The 20249-nt window shown below is 39.3% G+C and overlaps 1 long non-coding RNA gene across 1 annotated transcript; it reads right to left on the reverse strand.

The window, feature by feature from the left end:
* Positions 1-3300: 3300 nt before the first annotated feature.
* LOC148644258 (uncharacterized) lies at positions 3301-4963 on the reverse strand. Its single transcript, XR_015928706.1, has 2 exons — positions 4250-4963; positions 3301-3709 (listed from the first exon to the last, which is right to left on the reverse strand). It is a non-coding gene; the product is annotated as an uncharacterized LOC148644258 (long non-coding RNA).
* Positions 4964-20249: the final 15286 nt, after the last annotated feature.

Raw genomic sequence — 20249 nt, forward strand, 5'->3', positions numbered from 1 at the left:
TTTCACATTAAAGTTCAATACTTTATTGCAATTACAAGTAGATTTTTGTTTGATGAGATCATATCATTAAAATACATACAATACAAATATACAACATACTGTAGAGCCATTAATAATAAGCATCCACATGCATCCCTGAACACACAGGTCCTGTCGTGGAACTTGGTGGTCATCCTTGTTCGACAGACCCAAACCGCTTCCCGGAGGAGAGGACAGTAAACAGGGGCTGGCAGGGTCAGAGGTGTCGGTGAGGATCCAGAGAGCTTTGTGTTTCAGTCTAGAGAGGTAGCGTAAGGTACAGAGAGGGAAGGTGGCTCCTACAATTCTAGAGGCCTAATACTCTACTCTCGCTACCTGCGTTGTGTCCTGGGCAGCCATGTTGCTATACTCTACCACTCAGAGAGGGAGAAGGTCCAATCACCCTCAATGACAGGTCTGTAAAAGAGGGTGATTGCTTCCTGTGACGCTTCAAACTACTGTCACAGAAAGAACAACCTCTGGTGAACTCCAGCACTCATTTTGTAGCATTCATCTCAGACACTTCAGTGCTTTGTGTGCGCAAAGTCAGTTGGTTGAACATCCATTCTTCAGGATACACCCAAGTCAATGTTGGATTGAGATGACTCAACTCATCTGATCAAAGCCATCAAGCAGTTACCTTCAGTCTAATTACAGGAACTTGCTGATAAAAACCACAGGTTTCTCTCTTTCTCCCCCCCCCCACCTAGTCACCTGTTTGCTTCTTTTCAAACTAAAAGCAGGATTTTTGGGTGCTGTTTTTCCATGCAGTTTACAGGTGGAGATATACTGCTCTGTATCTATCGCTATTTGTAGGTTGCACTTGTTCTCACTCAATGAAAATTAAATATATATTTCTTGTTTTCCATCTTAACTGTCTGTGGCACATGTGCGAGAAAAGTTTGTTGGAATATATTTATTTATAGTTTCTGAAGGCCCAGATGTCAGGTTGATGTTTATGCGTAGGAGGAGAAATTGAAACAGATGGAGGTCCCTCTATCTGCTCCTTCTCCCTCTCCAAAGCCATTTCTAATTGTTTCTTTCTCTATCTTTTTATTTTTTTTTGTCTCCTGGAAGCTGAAAAGGTAAAACACAGCTATGCACTGGGAGTAAATTACTGCCATTGGTTTCTAATCACGAACACTTAATTGGCTTGTAAAAGCTTGAATCACACTGATATGCACTGTAAAAATGTTGCCGCCTCATTTGTAAGCACGGAGGTTAACAGGTTTTTTTTTCTTAATTTGAAACAAGTTCAAGAAATAATGCGTGTCTGGTTTATGGTCAGGTAATGCATAAAAATCTATAAATCATGCCAAGGGGAATATTAGATCATGTTCACATCTGAATCCATCTGGTTTACTTTATAAAAGAATCAATGAAGGCAAAGAGCTTGGTTACAAATGATTTATGCCTCTGAATCCAAGGGGAAAGCATTTGCAATTATTTTTAAATCAGTTCTTCTCTCCCAACAATGGGATATGAAGAAAAAATAGGTGTCATGACAGAACATTAAAGTGCAGACTTTAAAAAGCAATTTGAGAACACCAAGGCTTTCGATTACTGCTGCCGATAAGAGCGGATTGGTTTGATTTTTTCATTTATCTTCATAGATGGTCAATCCCCTTTTAAATTTCAACAAGCCTTCTGTATTTTAATTTTAAAAAAAAGTTTCCACAAAACTGTAGGAAAATGAAATACCATACTCCTGTTCCTTTATAGAACAAGGGCTGGGATTTGGAGTACTGAATTTAAATCTCTGCAGATTCTATTTCCTGTATATTCTGATTTTCTAAGATTTTATGATTAAGATCTATTTTTTCTTTCAAAGAGATGCATTCTACACCACACGACTCCTCCAGACTACCTTGCCTTGAGAGGTGCACGATGATAATCAGAACTTCAGTACTAACATCTTGATTGTGATTGTGATTAAACTGCTGTTTATTATTACAACTTCGGAAAACTAATACCACGACTCCACTGCTAACATTTCCAGCCCAACTGATTACACACAAAAACAATACTTAAGATATTATTATGCTACCATGGTCTTTTTGGGTACCTCTTTTCAAAATAAAACACTTCCACGGGGATTCAGAGGGACTTTTTAACCGCTACTTCCAAGGAAGGATCACGGGGGAGCCAGAGACGACCCCGGCAAGCAACAGGGTACACCCCCGGACAGGACATGGCCAGTCCATCATAAGCAAAAACACACGGACAGCAGGGCCAATTTTCCCAGAAGCCAATTACTATACAAGTACACGTCTGGGCTGTGGGATGAAATGCACACGAACACAAGATGAACCCAGGACCCCAGCACTGCGAAACGTGTTACAGTGTTGCAACCGATTGTGCGTGTGCAGCAAATAGCAGTAGTGTATAATACAGATACTTACGGACCGGAACGCGATCTGAAGCGCCATGTGGCCGAACAAGCGGGGGGCGTGTCCGGTGTTGGAGGCGGGGCTCTGGAGGAAGGGCGACGCCCCGCCTTTGTGATCGCAGCTGCTCTGGCTGAGTAAAGAGACGCAGGGCGACCCCCCGCAGGTCCGGAGGTCGGCGTTTCTGTTCTTTTCCTATAAGTAAATAAAACAGACCTACAGAGTTAGGCGAATAATAAGAATAACGTCCTTTTGAGTAAACACACTACTTGTGAGAGAGGTTAAGTGCCACATCAACTTCACAACTGAGTGCTAATGTACTGGCACATGGACGGAAACCTTGCCATCACTTCAGGTATTTGTCAAACCTAGCCTTGAGTGAAATCCCACCTTTAAACTACAGTACAGTACAGTATATATCACAACCAGCTGGCATAAATAAAGCAGCATGTGACTGCAGAATTCTTTTATTAAGAAGTATAGCACAAGACAAATTTATTATTATGACATTGATGAAGTATGTAGTGCTGCAGACAACTTACACGGTTCTCCTCTTTTAATGCAATGTTTTTCCTTTTTATGCAGAAATACAATTTTGTGGTGATCTCCCTCTGACATTTTAGCCGTTTTGTTTTAAACTCACAGTTAACCCAGAGAGATCTGCATTCTTAAGTACCAAAACAAACCTTTTATCTGAATGGATAAGTAGAGAGGAAGCTGTTAATTAAAAGGAAAACATGACTATTAGATTTGATGGGTAAATGTGATGGACGAGCGTCAAAGACTTTTGCACAGCAGTATATTGTGTAATTTTTTGTAGTGTGTAGAATTGTATGCAATTCCCAGGAATACCACAGGTGAAAATCTAAAAGTAGCATTAAAAGTTGTAATTCAATTTGTATGCATTTTTAAAAATAGTATTTTATTAAGAAATGTACAGTATATATACAGAAATTGAAAGGTTAAGCTGAGGAAAAATAAACACCCTAGTCTTTAAGCATATCATTAACTGCTGTTCTAAAACATGATTTTTGCTTGATTGGCAATATTTTGTATTTTGGGAAATGGCTTCCCCACAGTTTAAAGGAATCTGAAAATGTTATATAACAGAGCTGATTATTGTGTGAAATTTAGCATATGACTTGTCCAGTGGGATTTATACAGTCCTGCAATCTGCCCCTCTGGGAGTTTTTTTAAGGCGCCTCATCCTGGAGGGATAGGATCTGCCGGCACCAAAAGACATCTTGCAACGGCTCATCATTGTGACAGGTTCTTTTTTCCCAGCAACACACTTCTGAAAAAAACTGCAGCAAAAAATAACTTCAGAAGTTATGCTTACGCAGTAACATTGTTTTCCCTCTCCATCCTAGATTAGACACGTCTTCGGCAGCATTGACAGACAGAATAAAGACTGGTGAAGGAAGCATCTGCAGCTCTATAATTATAAGCATTTTCCCTCTAAAAATCTTGGAGGTAATGAGTACTGGGTGCTGAAGGCTTTCAACACACTTGGGGGAAAAGCAATAAACACACATAACTAGATTTTTTTTCACTTAAGATTCTTTTTATTCCTTGTTCAGATATTCAGCAACCCTGGACAGTTATTGGGAAACAAAATATTTAGATAAGGGGTCAAAATTATTCTTCACTATGCTGTGATTTATGACTAGCACAAAGAGGTTTTCTTTGGAGCAGCTTCCGACATCCTATCTACAGTAAATGTTGCCCTTCATCAAAGGAAAAATAATCTTATCACATGCATTTTCTCTTTTGGTTTGGAGAAATGACAGGCAGAATACAGATTAGTAACCTTTTGATATAAATAACAATTTATTAACACTCACCTTGCCCTTGAAAATGATGCTTTTGGTGAATTACGGTTGCAAAATATCTTGACCAGTTACTGCACTCAAAAGCAAGCAGGGGATTCAAATTAGATTCAAAGACGATCTGCTCTATCATTTAGGAATCTGTCGTTGACAAATGTTTTCATTTGTTTATTATTTTGAAAGTGTCACGGAGTTGTTAACGGACTTTGTTCGGACTGTGTAAACTAGTACAAGGTCAAACTCACAAAAGAAATGATAAAATTAGGCTAAAATTCCCAATTGTTGCTTGAAGTCTAATTAAAATTTAACAAGAGGCAAAGAGGAAAATTAACAGCCTGATAAAAATGTATAATGAATTCCTGTAGCCATATATGGTAATGGATTAATACTGTGTTTACATGATAATATTTCTTATTTGTTACAGCAGTATTGTGGCGTAGTGGTTAAGGCACAGGGCTTGTACTGTATGTGAAAGGTTGTGTGGCCTAATCTCAGGTGTGACTATGCTGTGTACCCTAAAGCAAGGTACAGTACTCCCTCATATTTATTTAACTTAACGTCTGCTTTTGAACAAAAACATCACTCAAATAAACTAAAATTAATTTACGCCTCAATTTAGAATCTTTGGACAGAACTGGTCATCATTAATCAGGTACAGAAGGTTTTGACAAGGGTTTAATTTATAAAACTTAGCTTCTATGATATTTATAGCCAGAATATTCTGAAATCTGTTTGTAACTCTCAAACTGACCCTATTGCATATTTTTCATGGAAACTCTTTTAAAATAAATATTTTCATAAGTTTATTAGGCCTCACCCCCCCAAAAAATGACCAGAAAAACAACTTTTTTTTATTGTTTTAGTGCAATTCATGAATTAGTTCAACAAATTTACTTTTATTGCTGCAGATTTTTCTTTTCGAAATGAATTGAGTTTGTTCATCAAGGGTACTTGTTATTTTGACATCCATGGTTTTGACAGTCCCTGCTGACTCACGCATGCAGACAAAGGTGTTTGTTGAACCTAATTTAAAGCAGGTCAGCATTGTCTCCCCCCCATGTTTCTGAATTATTACATGGTGGGTTCTTGCTAGTGATGACAGAACTTAATTAATTTTGAGATATGGCAACATATACAGCTGGAACAGGGCTGCAGTGTATTCTTTTTTGTACTGTATGAGATGTGACAAGGCTAGAAGAAGAAAGGAGATGAATCCAAACTTACCTTTATGTTATGATTTCAGGACACTGAGCTGCAGGTCTGACCCACATGTTGCACAGTCTGACAACACTGCTTAGCGTACCAGCAGTAATTGGCTGTCAGAGAGGGGGAAAAATGCTTGTAGTGTGCCAAGCGGCACTCTTTACAAAACTCCCTCTCCAAATGAGCTCTTGTGCTGCTTGTCAGGTGTGGCTGCACTTGCTTCACAGGGATTCCGAATGTGCCCTGTATGCAAATTCCGCATGTGTCCACAGTGATTTCAGAAGTTACAGGTAAAAAGTGAAAAAGATGCAAACATGGCTGGTACTGTATACACTCCAGAAGGAGGAATCCAAGGATTCTGCTTGAATAGGCACTCTCATAACTGGGTCACAGAAAAAAAAGGACTCATGGTACCTGTTGCAGCCTGTTTCTGTTTCCAGAAGTCTCTTTAGTCTTTGTGTGTAGTTAAATACATGTGTTGCTAATGTGAGGTATATCTACTGTACTACCATTCATTTCAAATCATACTTAAGATCCAATTAGGGTCCTTCTGATAGCCAATACACTTCTGTCTGCCATACAGCAAACATTTTCACTCAGTTACTAAAGTGCATCTTCCCTCCCAGGCCCAGAAAAACACATATGATAGAGGGATATTCTGTACTAAATACAGTACATGATGTACAGCCCTTAGTAAATCATGGGGAAAACTGAATTAAGCGCAGCAATGCACTGTGAAAGTATGGCAAATCCTATTGCCAGGTATGGTTAAGCCTATGCAATTAACACAAACTATTGTATGTCAAAGTAAAGTACATCCATATACATAAGAAAGAAAAGTTACAAATGAGAGAAAATAATTTGACCCATGTAGGTAAAAACCTTGAGAATAATACAACATTCCTTTGTTCCACTATCCATTAAAGCTGTCAATGCAAATGTCAAGGATAAACACAATTTTGACTCTTACAACCCACTTGAGTGCAATATGTTTTTGTGATGTGTTATAAATGTTACATGTTGTTATGTGTTATACTGTATGTGTGCAATAGAATGTTTTTCTTATTTTTTGTAATAGTAAAATGTACAATGTTTTTCTTCTCTCTTTTTTTTTTTGCATTCTCTTCTATTTAAATGTACAGGAGTGCTGGGTGTCCATAATATATCAATACATGTAATAAAGCCCTGAGAAACACACTGTGTAAATTCACCATGTTAAACTTTCAGAGCTACATTCCTGCTCAGCTATTTACATGGTCCATTTTAGTACTTTATAGACTTTCATTTTACTTGATAAAAATCTTAATAGAAGCAGATCTAAATAATCCATACACTGTAAGGTGCAAGGTCCCCGAAAGAAGGTCACAGAGTAGTTCAGGTTTGCTGACCTGTTTGTGAACTCCAGCGCTGGCAGGTAACATTTCCATATTTAAGAGATAAGAGACTGAAAGTGCAAGAGAAGAAAGTTGTTATAAAAAATTAAAGAAGAGTCAGAGGGTACAGAGGGGGGTTTAATAGTTATGCTAGTCAGAGGTTCTGACTTTCTCTTGTCGGCTTCACTCATTGGGCCCACAGGGCTGGGAGCAGGCCTGTAGGAGCTCTTGCTGGAGCAGGAGGTGTGTGGTGGAGGTGGGAGTGTTGTTGGCCGAAGGCAGAGAGGCTGTCTGTGTGAGTCATGCCCTCCTGTGAGAGTGGGAGATGCCTCGCAGGGTAGCAGGACCCAGGGGATGCAGCACAGGTGCATGCAGAGGAGAGCCTGGATGGTGGGCAAGAGACTGGGGCAGCAGGGTAGGAGGGAGGGTGCAGCAGAGTGGCTCTGTCAGCATTACTGAGCTGCCTCTTGGAGACAGAAGCCCAGACTTTGGAGCTGCTGCCCCAGTGAACCATCTCATCTGGCTCAGAAAGGGAGGACACTGGACCTTATTGGCCAGTGCCAGAAGCTCTCTCTTTTCATGCGGGTCCAGTTGGCTGGTCCAGCCTGGCAGCACAGGGACACTGCTGCGACAGCCACTGCCAGGGCTACTGCCACTGTTCCTGGCTCCTGCCAAGTCCGGACGCCCGCGAGGTCCTGCAATGTCAGGAAGGAGGCGGGAAAATGTCCGCAGATCTCCACAGGGAAAGTCTGCCTTTCTAAGTTTCAGTTTTCCAGTTGGTTCAAGCCCTCATACCCAGTTTATCACTCACTGCACTTACTTAAATTTACTTTCACTATAGTTCTGCTATAATTTCTAATTGTTGTTGTAATTTTTGTAGGTTTTCTTTCAGTTCTTTTCACAGGTAATTTCCATTGGAATCCTCTGGATTCTCCATCCGTTTTCAAAGGTGTAGTTCTGTGATTAGCTGACAGCTCTCTCAGCCTATCTAACAACTTTCTATGACTATCAGACAGTGATCAGTTGTATTTTTCGGGCAGCTTTACATCTCCTGCTGTCTGTTCAGCACCTGAACAAGCATAAGGTTCATCATCACAGGTATACTTGCTTACAAAAGTCATGTCATCCTCTTCTACCTCAGCTGGTTCAATACTTCGATCTCCCTTTGCCTGATAACAATTTATTAATCAGCCTCTTTGCCAGTATTATAAATAATCAAATAAAGTTCATACCACTACCACTCTGTCTCACTGGGCCAGAGTTCCCTATCTGTAGCAGGGATTATGCCATGCAATTCTGGTCTGCTCTTATACACCTGGGTGGACTGGAGAAACTGGGGTAAGGAACCTCAGTCAGGCAACAGCAGTGTCTTAAATAGTCTGTTTGTAATGCAATGGACTGGCATTCTGTCCAGGCTGTATCCTCCATTTCGCCCACTGCTTGCTGGGATAGGCTCTGGTTCCACCACGACCCTGTATTGGATAATATAGTTGGAAAATAGAAGGATGGTAGAGAGGGGTTTCGATGACACAAGCTGAAATACAAGCATTTAATAAAAGTTAAATAATAAAACTCTCCCACAAGTTATGGAGTACTGTGCAAGGTCATGTGACTTCTTTAATTTTCCTTCAACAATTTGACTAACACACATGGCACAAAATGTAGAAATACGTATTTATAGACTACATACAGTACAGCTGAAGTGAGTTCTGCAGCCCTGAGCGCCACATCCAGCCTTCCCCCTTCAATCACTCCTGATGACCCACCCAAATATAGTACACTCAGAAAAAGAATATACATGCAGATTATTAACATCTCAACAGGGAATAGTGAGTCAAGTCATGTGGCTTCTTTAAATTTCAGAGAACAGCTTGGTGCAACTTTTTTATCATACAAAACACACAAACTAGAGTTCCCAGCATATTTACAGCTGTAGTGTGTTCCACTCAATTCCCAGCACTGACTAACTCTATTACACTCCGAGGTTGAGTCACAAATCTTTATCAGGGAAAAGCAGACTTTTTTTCATAAAACAATCCTCTAGTGGTAAGATGGACTCTGACTAGAGGATGTACAAGAATTGCAAATATGAAAAATATTATTCCTTTTGCTTAAATTCTATGAGACCCCCGCAGTGCCCAATACTTGATAGCTTCACATTTGCCGTGGGCTTGTCATGCAAGCAGAGAAGATGGCCAGTATTGCTGGAAACTCACTCTGCCTTTTCAGTAGAGTTTTCCTCATGTGAGCTCGGCTGGTTATTTCCATAGAGCAGGTCTTACGGTTTATGAAGCATCAAGTGTCTCTACTTGATTTGGGGCTGCTTATTTGACAGGATAACCCTGATCTGGATAACCACCCCAACATTTTACCCCCTCTATCCAGCAATTTAGGTAACACTTGTGTCAGAGGCTCTCCCTTCTTAATATAAGGGGAAATGTACAGAACTGTATACAGTATAAGCCTGCACCATCCATACACAGCACACACCAATTCACTACGGTACATTTAATGTCACTCCACATGAAATGCTGTACAAATTTCAAGGTACAAAAATATGTAGGGCATCACTAACTTATAACCCTGCAACTCACAACTGGAAACCCACTGAAGCTAAACAGGTGTCATGGGAGACTTCCTGGGAAAAACTAAGGTTGCTGCTGGAAGAGGTGTTAGTGGGGCCAGCAGGGGGCGCTCACCCTGCGGTCTATGTGGGTGATGGGGACACAATACTGTAAAAAAGGTGCCTTCCTTCGGATGAGACATAAAACAGAGGTCCTGACTCTCTGTGCTCATTAAAAAATCCCAGGGCGTTTTTCGAAAAGAGTAGGGGTGTAACCCCGGCATCCTGGCCAAATTTCCTGTTGGCCCTTACCAATCATGGCCTCCTAATAACCTCCCTCTCTGAATTGGCTTAATCAACTCTGTTGTCCTCACTGATAGCTGATGTGTGGTGAGCGTTCTGGCTCACTATGGCTGTCGTCATCCAGGTGGGGCTGCACATTGGTGGTGGTGGAGGGGAGTCCCATTACCTGTAAAGCGCTTTGAGTGGAGCATCCAGAAAAGCGCTATATAAGGGTAAGCAATTATTATTATTATTATTATTATTATTATTATTATTATTATTAACTTTATTAAAAGGAGCAATGAAACATTACTGGTTTACAGTATCTGAAATAGTTTGGCTTTTTTTTAGCTGAGATTTACCCTAACACATTATGTTGCAGTATTACAAAAGAGAAAAATGTTGTAAACATGCCTGTAGGTCTTTGATGTCTGGCGTGGGCTTATGCATTTTATGTTCAAGTGTCTAAAAAGGGAGTAGACGTGAATGACGAGACAAAAATAAGCAAATCTCAGGACAGATCTTTATGACAAAAGACAGGGGAGCATCTCGAGACAGAAGCAAGGTGATATTTACCAAAGGGAAATAAACACATCAGCAATGACAGTGTTGCATTTCTCAAGGGAACAGAATTTTTCTGAGTGTGACATCCCAACAATCTACAGAGAAGACGAGGTTCAAGTACCAGATGGTACCTGGCATTCATTAGAGAAATCACTGAAATTAATGCTCTAGATGAGGATACCGAGTGCGTTTAAGTGCTGTTTTAAGAACGTCTTTCCCGTCTTATCTGTAAATGCACTTTAATTGGATATTACCTGTAATTCCTCAAGTATGGTGCTTCAGTTTACCTAGAAGTGCTGCCACCATCAACATGATAAAACATTCACATGTTGTATAATGATTCCAGAGGGATTATGCTGCCATTTGTTTGTGTTTGCCTGATTTCCTCTGTCAACGGGAAGCAATTTTCTCAGAGATTCCATCTAGGCTGGCTCAACATGTTGGTCTCCTTATTATGCAAAAATGCGTTGGAGAAGTATTAAATAGCTTTGCTTTTATCTGAGCCAGTTTCACCTCTTCTGGATGACCACACCTGCTTACATACAACGGACAAGCTTCCCCTGCTTGGTGCAAAAAAATCTGATGCCAAGGCATTGTTGACAACTGAAGAAGAAAAAAGAAAAAGAGGCAGTTTATGTGGCATGCAGGTCAAAGAGGATAGTCTTTAAATCTCACAGTCCAGGGTTTGTGTCCTTTTTTGGGCATCTTGTAATGAGCTACAGTCTACAAACAGCTGCCCAGAAAACTATTATATACTGTATACAGTATACAGTACACACATTGTGGTTAAAAGATACAATTGGATACATATTGTATAGACTCGTGGATGTCTTATAGTACAAAGGCATATTTTACTAAGACAAATCAGAGTAAAAGTGAACTCTGAGGTGTTGTGAAAGAGCCATACACTGTATAGCTCCTGCTATGTACAGCAGTACAAATGATGAAGACATTCTGTACCATGCACACTTTTAGATACAGTAGCATAAGAATGACAAAATATTCAGGTAGCACATTGCTGTTGGACATGGATCTAAATAGACAACAGGCCCAAAATGTTCTATTTCTATATTCAAAGAAAAATAATGCAAGAATGATAATTGGTTTTAACCAAGAGAGCTGATGCCCCCAGTTCACTGCAGATATCCTGCACACTGCAGCTCGGCAGCTCTTCTCTGGAAAGTCCCGGTGTCATCTGGATCGTGAGGCTTCAGAGCTGGACTCATCGCTCAGACCTCAATACGTGAATCTGCTCTTTCAGTGCCCAGTTTTTGTCTTTGCTTGTAAACAAGATTAGTTTTTAAATTTATTTTGGAGTCTCTTCATTGGTGTCTGGGCAGCAGTCAATCCATGAAGACCTGTGGTCATCAGCCTTTATTCTCATGGTTATTAGAAGATGACATTTCATTTGACACCGACTTGCTTCTGTCTACTTGCAGACAGAAAGATTCAGGAATTTTACATTTTGGTCTTGCTTCATGGTTTCCTGTGGCTTCACTAACCTGCCTTTATATTTGAATAATCTAGGCTCTCTGTAACTCTCAATGTACAGTATTTGACAGTCCTTTATGAGAAATCCCTTGTTAGGCAGAGTCCTTCATTGAGTGAAGACATGCGCATCGCTCATGCAAGGTGTCCTTCAGTGCTTTTTGGAATTTGTGAAAGGAAATTCACAGGAGGCATTGTCAGAACTTGGGAACGTGTACTGCGTGTACTGCAAATAGATGAATGCTTTTTTATTAAATTATAAAACATTTTCATTTTAGAACTGGAAGTAAGCAGAAAGGGCAAATAATGATTACCTTCAAAAAGCATTGATCATTGCTTCTATCGTAATGCAACTAGAGGACAGACTCCCGAATGGGACTCCAGTCTATCCCAGTGTGCACACACAAGCGTGCCTTTGCAATAAGTATATCTGTCCTACAATTGCTCTTCTAAATAATTTGACACCAATGAACAGCCTTTAAAATCAAATGACCTACACGTTTTGTGCAATATACAGTATTAACACTTACATATCTTTGCGCTTGGCTAATAGAGGCAGTGTTTTGTAAACTGTAGGTCATGGATATGCAGTCCCATTAACAGCAGGAATCTGCTTTTGCTGTGCAAACATTCAGCCTTTTGCCCGTTCGATTCTGGAGTGCAGAAATCAAGTTTAGTTCAAACTGTAATTATTTACCACCACTAGTCATTAAGCAGATTGGAGATGACATGCAGAAGTGTGGGGTGTGTCTTTCACTCCATAATGCAGGGGCATGTTAGGAAATGTAGAACCTTAAACATTAAAGATCAGCTCAGTGTTATTTGGCAATATATGGGCAATAGTATCATCTATTGTATGTCTTGGTTTCCCGACCTTCACATCAGCTATTGAACAAATAATAAATAATGCAGAGGCAATTTAGCTCTGCTTGTTCACCCCTGCGCCCCTCTCTAGATTAAATTAAACAGTGTGTCTGTGTCTGTACCCACTAATTCATGAGCAGACACCTCCAGTAAAGGCAATACAATAGTGTTCAGCTTTTTGCTAAACCGAAAATTGAGTGTAAAACTACTCTGACATCATAATCACTTAATCTGTGCTGGGTGATTCATAATATGACCGTGGAGATGCTGTTATTCAATATTATTTTAGTACAGATCGATATTAATAATTGTTTGCAATTCCAGTGTGCTGACTACAGCGCAGCGATGGGTGTGGATCAAGAGGGCTTCAGAAGAGTCCATTCGTTATGTTTGAAGACCTTTGGGTTTTTGTTTGTTTTTTTTCGTCCTTTCAGAGTCAGGCTCTTGGCATGCTAGCTAGTGGAGTTATTGATTTTCGCCTGTGTTTTTCATCCGTCATGTTAATCCACATTAATGCTGGACACTGAGAAATATATTGCCTCAATAGATCTGATGAAAGGTCGCTATTGTTTTAAGTCTCTAAATCAAAGCAGTTCATAGCGTTGTCTGAAACCATGAGGGTTTATAGAGACTTCAGATGCATCAAAAATTGGCCTCATACTTTCCATTTTGCCTCCTCCTGTTTGGAACCTTTATTTTGTTCTAATTCTAAAAACAAATAATTCCCAAAAGCCCAGAAGAGTTATATTTTAGTTTCTCAATGCTTCTATTTATTAATTAGTAATTATTAAACATGTTATACATGAATATGCACGTATGCTTGCAGATATAAGCAATGACAACATATTTTAATCACCAATTTTAAGAATACTGTATGTAGCATTGTGCAGAATGTAGAACAGGTGGCACTTACAAATGAATATAGTTTAATTAATAGGACCTGGTGTAATTATTAAATCAATGAATGACTTTATTCAAAATATAGTCTCCAGTATGTACATCATATCTACATACAGAGAGATCAATACATTTACCAGGCTTTTGAATTGCTGCCACAAAAACAAGTAACAGTAAGCAACTAAATGAAGGCATTTTGAAATGTACAAAGAACATAGTGTCCATGCTATTCCTGTCTCCACTGGGACCAGTTGCTATTACTATTCAATATGCATTAAAAGGCTTTAGCTCCATCTATAGGAATCTTTAAAAAATTCTGCACTGGGCTTTTTATATTTTTCAGGGAGGGTGTAAAGTCTTACTTTTGATATTTGCACAGGAATAAAAGATATTTCATTCCTTGGAGACTGTACTGATTCATTAAGATTGTAGTGTATGTCACTGAAGGGTGAAACAACAGCAAGTGGCTCTTTCTTCACCTGGTACTGGGATCTGAGAAAAACTTTCTGTTGCACTAACCTACAGTACCTAAATCTCATTCAAAACTCTCCAGCAACAAAACATCAGATCCCCACCCGTATTACAGAATATTCTGAAGCTGTCTGTTAGCTCTGTATCCTGTCTCTATGTCTAGTATGGCTCAGTCCCCCCATAATTATCTAAGTGTGCCAGTCATCAGAGTATTACCATTTTGGTAATATGGATGTACAGTACAGCAGGAATCCATACCCACAGCTCCAGACGCTCTGTCATACAATGTAAGAGAAATGAAATGGAAAATAAAGATATAGTAGGAGCAACTCTTTATTATCTGTGTTAATCAGCTTTAAACCACAAAGACACCTCTTATTAATCTCTAATTAATTAAAGTGCAAAGACACCTCTTATTGATCTCTTGCTTTTAAAGTTCAGAAAAATGCGAAATAATAATAACAACCTTTATTTTATATGCAGTAGCACCTTTCATGGTACAGTACATCATCTCAAGGATCTGCGCAATAAAGCAATAACACCCAAGAGACAGAAAAACAAATTAAAAACAAGTAAGTAAAGAATACAAGTTTTAAGACTCATTTTGAGAGATCTGAGCAAGATTTGAGGATTTGAAAGTAGTAACTGACTTTCAAGATTTCACAGTCTTGGAGCAAAAGAACAGAAACAGAGTGTCGTGTTGGGAAGGAAAGAGGACCAGTGTCCGAACAGCTCAAAATGACATGTGGGTGCGTCTGGAGCAACAGGTCAGGAGCAAAGTGCTCAGACCCTTAAGGGTCAGCAGCAGTGTCTTCAGTCTGATTCTGAATCTGAAATCGACAGGGAGGCCATGCAAGGAGGCTAAAACAGGTGAGAAATACTCACACATTTCGGTTTAGGCTAAAATCAGAGCAGCTGAATTCTGAACATGCTGCAACATGTTCTGAACGAATCCTTCTTGACATGTCTGGAAACACCAGAATGTGCTGCATGACCATCTTAAAGCCTGGAAAAGCCAAAAGTATTCAACCTGAAGACAATTAAAAGACTTCTCCCCTTTACCTGCCGGGCATCTGTAAGAAGTCACAAAAATCTAAATATTGGAGAAAAAAACATTTTGCTGATCTGTTGCTTAATTGAATGTGTTGACCTGAGTGGGTGTTCACCGGATCTGGGACAGCATGAAGTAAATTTAGCACTTCAGGAAAATGATTTGAAAGTCATACCGACATTATGCTTCTCCAGAGCCAGAAAGATTTAAACAGAGACTTAAAAAATCAAAACCAATAAAAATGTCGGTAAGCACAGTTCTATTTTTCTCATCAGCAATTCAGCTGCACATTATGTCATTATATATTTAGTTTAATAGGAGTGCTGATTAAATGCAACAGTGAAAGAACACCCTCTTTCAATTTCATTAAATTATAATTAACATTATTAGGATCAGGCATGCAATTATTTTATTGAATATAAAGTGCAGAATGTATTGTAGAGTAGAAAAGAAGACCTTAGCTTCGGGAACTTTTCCATATTATCTTTCTGGCTCAGGTTAAGCTCCTATGTGTTACCTAGTCAACCGTACAGTTTTGATTTTGTTTCTGAGCTCTCAATGTCCTTAACACTTTCACTAAATGGCTAGTTTTAAGAGAGAGTAGCTGCTGCTCACTGCAATTTGTGACCTTTCCTCTCAAAACAAAGCTCTTCAAAATCAATTTTCACCAACAAAAAGAGGGAGATAAAGTGGCCGCAGGAAAAGTTTTGTCTTTAATGATTGATTGGGTTCTGGATGTTTCCCAGAAAAAAACAAACAAAAGAATTTATGCTGAGGAGCTCAATGTGTGGGACCAATATCATGTATATCAAGATTTTTTAATGGGACTACATAGGCATAAATATACAGCATCATAAAGTGCTAATCACATTCATATTTTGCAAAATCTCTGTAAATGTAAATGTAAATCTGATATAAACAAGTCCAAGGACTGACTTCTGTGTCTTATGTATTATATTTGTACACAATGTACATATAATTTACATTTGAAGGCTTGTAAAGTGTAGTAACAACCAAAAAAGAGAGTCTTATCAGCTCCGAACTTGTTGAAGTCCACCTCACAAAAGCACCTTACTAATATAGCTACAGTTCAGTTTGAAAAGAAAAGGCCAGTGCACTTTCTCTTGGGGATATGATCAGACCTGCACTTAGCCCATGAAGGTGAAATAAGAGAGAGGAAAAACAACCTCCTGTGCTTCATTCAGCTTTAAAGTGCACTTGAAAAACTAAAATATATTCAGAATTTCCTATAACTCTTCTCAGTGTGAGAACTAAGTCTTCTACAGCATTACCAAACACAATGTTTTAGTAAAGGTCCTGCATTCAAAAATAATTCAATATATTGATCTTCTCCTTTATTTGACCTGTGAAGACATACTGTGAACTAATTCCTAGGCGCTGTGATAACTCACAGCTGTGGCCGGCTCAGGAGGACAGCCTGAAGCTAATTTAAGTAGATTTCCGCTAATTTTTCACTTTAAACACATTTTAAAATGGCAGGTAATTAAAATGGTTTACATGTTGATTGCAAGGTTATATTCTCAACTTTCCCCCTTGATTTCAGTTCTGTTGATGTGTGAGAAGAGAAGCATGCTCTGACAATCAGAAACTTAACTCACCACAGACAGACCTTCTCCCTTCATTTCCACTAAGCATGATTGATAAGTGCACAATTGGTGCAGGCTGGCTGTGAAACTAAATCTCTATATTTAAACATAGAGAAATAAATCATTCTCCTTAGGGTATGTTGACTAAAATACCTCACAGGTACAATGATAAAGGAAAATAAACCATAAAGAAGCCGTGTCTGGTTGTAAGACAGTTTGAATAAGAAAAATCCAGAGTGTTCAGGCTCTCTGATTTAGGGCTGTCTCACCCAACAGTAGTGACATAATGTGCAAATTAAGGAAAAAGTCAGGGAATCAAACCAGGTTCCCACATTTTCTGTGTTGCTATAATTATCACCCACGTTAAGTTGTTGAAACACGTTTAAAGGGAGCAGAATAACTGAAAATCAGCTTCAGCCCCACTGATTTGCAGGTTTGAAAGGTGAAAGGGTAACACTAGGGGGCCTAGTTACACCCAACAGCAAAGAAAGATATAAGAAAAGGACACCAAGTGCCATCACCTATTTTCACACACCACACTTTCATACAGTGCTAATGAATTAGATACTGTACTGCCTTTCATACAGTAAGCACAATGGTATCAGTGCATCAGTCACCTGTCTGAAACAAAGGATACAAGTGATGTTTCAGGGCTTTATTTTTTCAGGATCACACTTTCAGGACTTCACAGTCATGCCTTTCCAGGGCTATTTTTAGCTTTCCCATCTTCCTGTTCGCTCTCTGGAGCTTATGCCCTACATCCTGCCGTTCTGTGCTTTGTGCCCACGAGTCCCACAGGTTGCCTGAATACATTCACTGAGGTGGAAATGTAAATATTCCTCCCCACTCACACAAAGATGTGCTTCCCAATAACGTCATTCAGTATTTCATGATCCAGCCTTCTGCCGGATCGATGAGAAGCTCTGTTGTTTCAGACAGATGTAGCATCATCACCTCTAACACACCAGTACTAACAAACTGGCAGGGGTTACAGCAGAGGTGGAACTTTTACTCTCGACAGAAACTGGGGAGTTAATATCCGTTCAACATTTTTACTCAAAGAGGATCTCCAGGCTAGCTAACATTGGCGCAGGCTTCCTTTATTCAGCAATATTCAGCGCTGTCAGAGTGGCACTTCGGGTCACATTGTTACAGGAGTCACTCACTGGAATGATACCCTGCCTGCCTCTCCTCCAGAGCTCTCCGATTTCATCCGCTCCAGCTCAGCAGCCAACCTCCCCAACCTCACTTCAACTGGTACAGGCAGACAGCGGGAAGCGTTTTGCTCTTTCATAGATTCTAAACCACACTGTGCATTCAGGGGGGTGGCTACCAGGAGCCTTTGTGATCAAACAAAACCAGCAGGAGTCCAGGGGAAAGCAATCATCCAAGATGAAAGGATTGGCAGGTGCTGTCTCAAATGTTGCGCTGAGTGTAAAAATAAACTTGCCTGGGATCGCTTTCCTCAACATCTTTCTCCTTCGGTTGGGTTTTTATCTTGCACTGTAAAGCCCAAACAACATAAAGGGAGGATATTAAAATTGGAGGACCAGACAATATTTCAGCTTGAGACAGCACAGAAGACAGAAAAAATAATAGATTTGAGTGTTCATAACATTATTAATAATAGGCTGACTGACAGGTTAACGTGGAAATGTCATTTGTATTATGGCTCATGTTTATCTTCTGTGTTACCCCTGGCAGAAACAATGTTCCTCCTACAGTATGTGAGGAGTCCAGATAAAGCATTAAAATGAACCTCAGAATTTGAGGTCAGTACACTGTCGACACGGAATTGATCTTCAAACTGAGACCACCCACGGAATCTGCACTCAGGAAAGTCGGTTCATCATTTTATGGCCCAGACCCTGTTTTTGAAATAGGTTGCATACAGTATGTACATAAATTAAGTCAGGGAACTAGAAGCCACTCTGACTGCTTTGAAAGAACTGCTTTGGTTTTAATTAAAAACTTGATGCCCTTTACAAATGTGGATATACAGTAAGACAAAGAGATTGGCAGCTACACTTAATAGTAACACTATTCAATTGTCGCCTTGTATATATATAAATGTATTTCCATTCCTTTTATACAATAATTCTTTTTTAGCATTATAACAAGAATCCATTAAGAAGTAACTGAATGTATATGTATTTTCCACTTGATAATTAGACTCACCTAGTTACAAAAGATAAACTATCTTCATGTGCAGGCAATTAAAAGCTCAATTTTAATTGTTTTGTTTCTTTATTTTCTGTTGCCAAGGTGGTCAGGAAATATAAAATAGAAATCCATCTCTCTTCTAACCACTTTTCCAATACAGAGCCTCCTGGGAGCCGGAGCCTGTTCTGGCAGGCAATGGGCACAGGGCAGGGCACACCCTGGACAGGACACCAGTCCATCACACCACACACAGACACAGACAAGCACACACACCTTCATACCACATGCTTAATTTACCATCCCAGTGAAGACCAAGTTCATAAGCGATGTGACCCTATAAACGTAGAATGTTTAAGCATTATAAAAAGGACATATGCAACAAATGTATCACTGGGGCTAATTGAAATGTATTGCTAATAAAATTATTTCAATTACAATTGCTAGAGAGGAGCATCTGGAAAGCTAAAGTATGATAAATCAAATTACAGATTTCAATTACATGTACATTAATCAATCATGGGTGTGTGTAGCATATAACTCATTGCACCTTTTAGTTCAGTAATGTCAATAAAACTACAAATACATTGTTATTTGATCATCCATGAAGGGAACTTGGTATGCCATTACTAAAACTACTACTAAAGGAACAGAGGATAGAACCGACACAAGAACCATTTTAAGTGATTTGAAGAAGAGATCAAATTAAACTGATCTTCTGGTAAGCTAAAAGAAACTCAAACATCTTGATCTCCTGAAAAAACCTGAAGGCAAAGTATTTCCCCAAGGCAGGTGTCCAGGAAATGGTACAGTATATTGCTTATTGCCTTGCTTATTTTAATACAAGAGAGTTCTCATTTTAGCCCAGCATTCAGAGAAGCAATTCCATTGTTCACTCCAATATCAAAGACAAACAGATTCTTAAAATAGGTTACAGATCTGTTACCAGAATGAATCAATGAAAATGAAACTTAGTGAGTTAAAGCTTTAGTTCTCCTTTATTTCAGCTTTTCTCTATGGTTAATAAAAATGAATTGGACCAATGAAATGCATCTGCTTTCGAATATATTCTGCATTTTTATACTGGATGCCCTAAAATTATGGTCACACTTATACCAACGAGATCCATTATAGAGTAATTATTACATACAGTATTGGTGCATTTATTATTAATGAAGGAAGGCCAGAGTTACATTGAGCATGGAGATATCACAGCATCAGTTGTTACTACAGTACCTTCTGCATTGTTAAGTAAGGTCAAGGCTATGTCACAATTCAGATCCCTTACATTCTAAATGCATTAATATGAAAAAGATCAGGGGACCTTTGATTAAATCCGCAAATTGGTCAGTTTTATGAAAAATGTTTTGGTGGTCATATACAACACATATGCATATCAGAAATGCTTACTGACTGTATTTACTGAATGAGCACAGCAGTTGTGCCAACAATTTTCAACTGGTGTATCTAGTCCTTATCCTGGAGGGGGGTA

Source organism: Lepisosteus platostomus, chromosome 20 (assembly GCF_059453375.1).
Source record: "Lepisosteus platostomus isolate fLepPlt1 chromosome 20, fLepPlt1.hap1, whole genome shotgun sequence".
NCBI classification, from domain to species: Eukaryota; Metazoa; Chordata; class Actinopteri; order Semionotiformes; family Lepisosteidae; genus Lepisosteus; species Lepisosteus platostomus.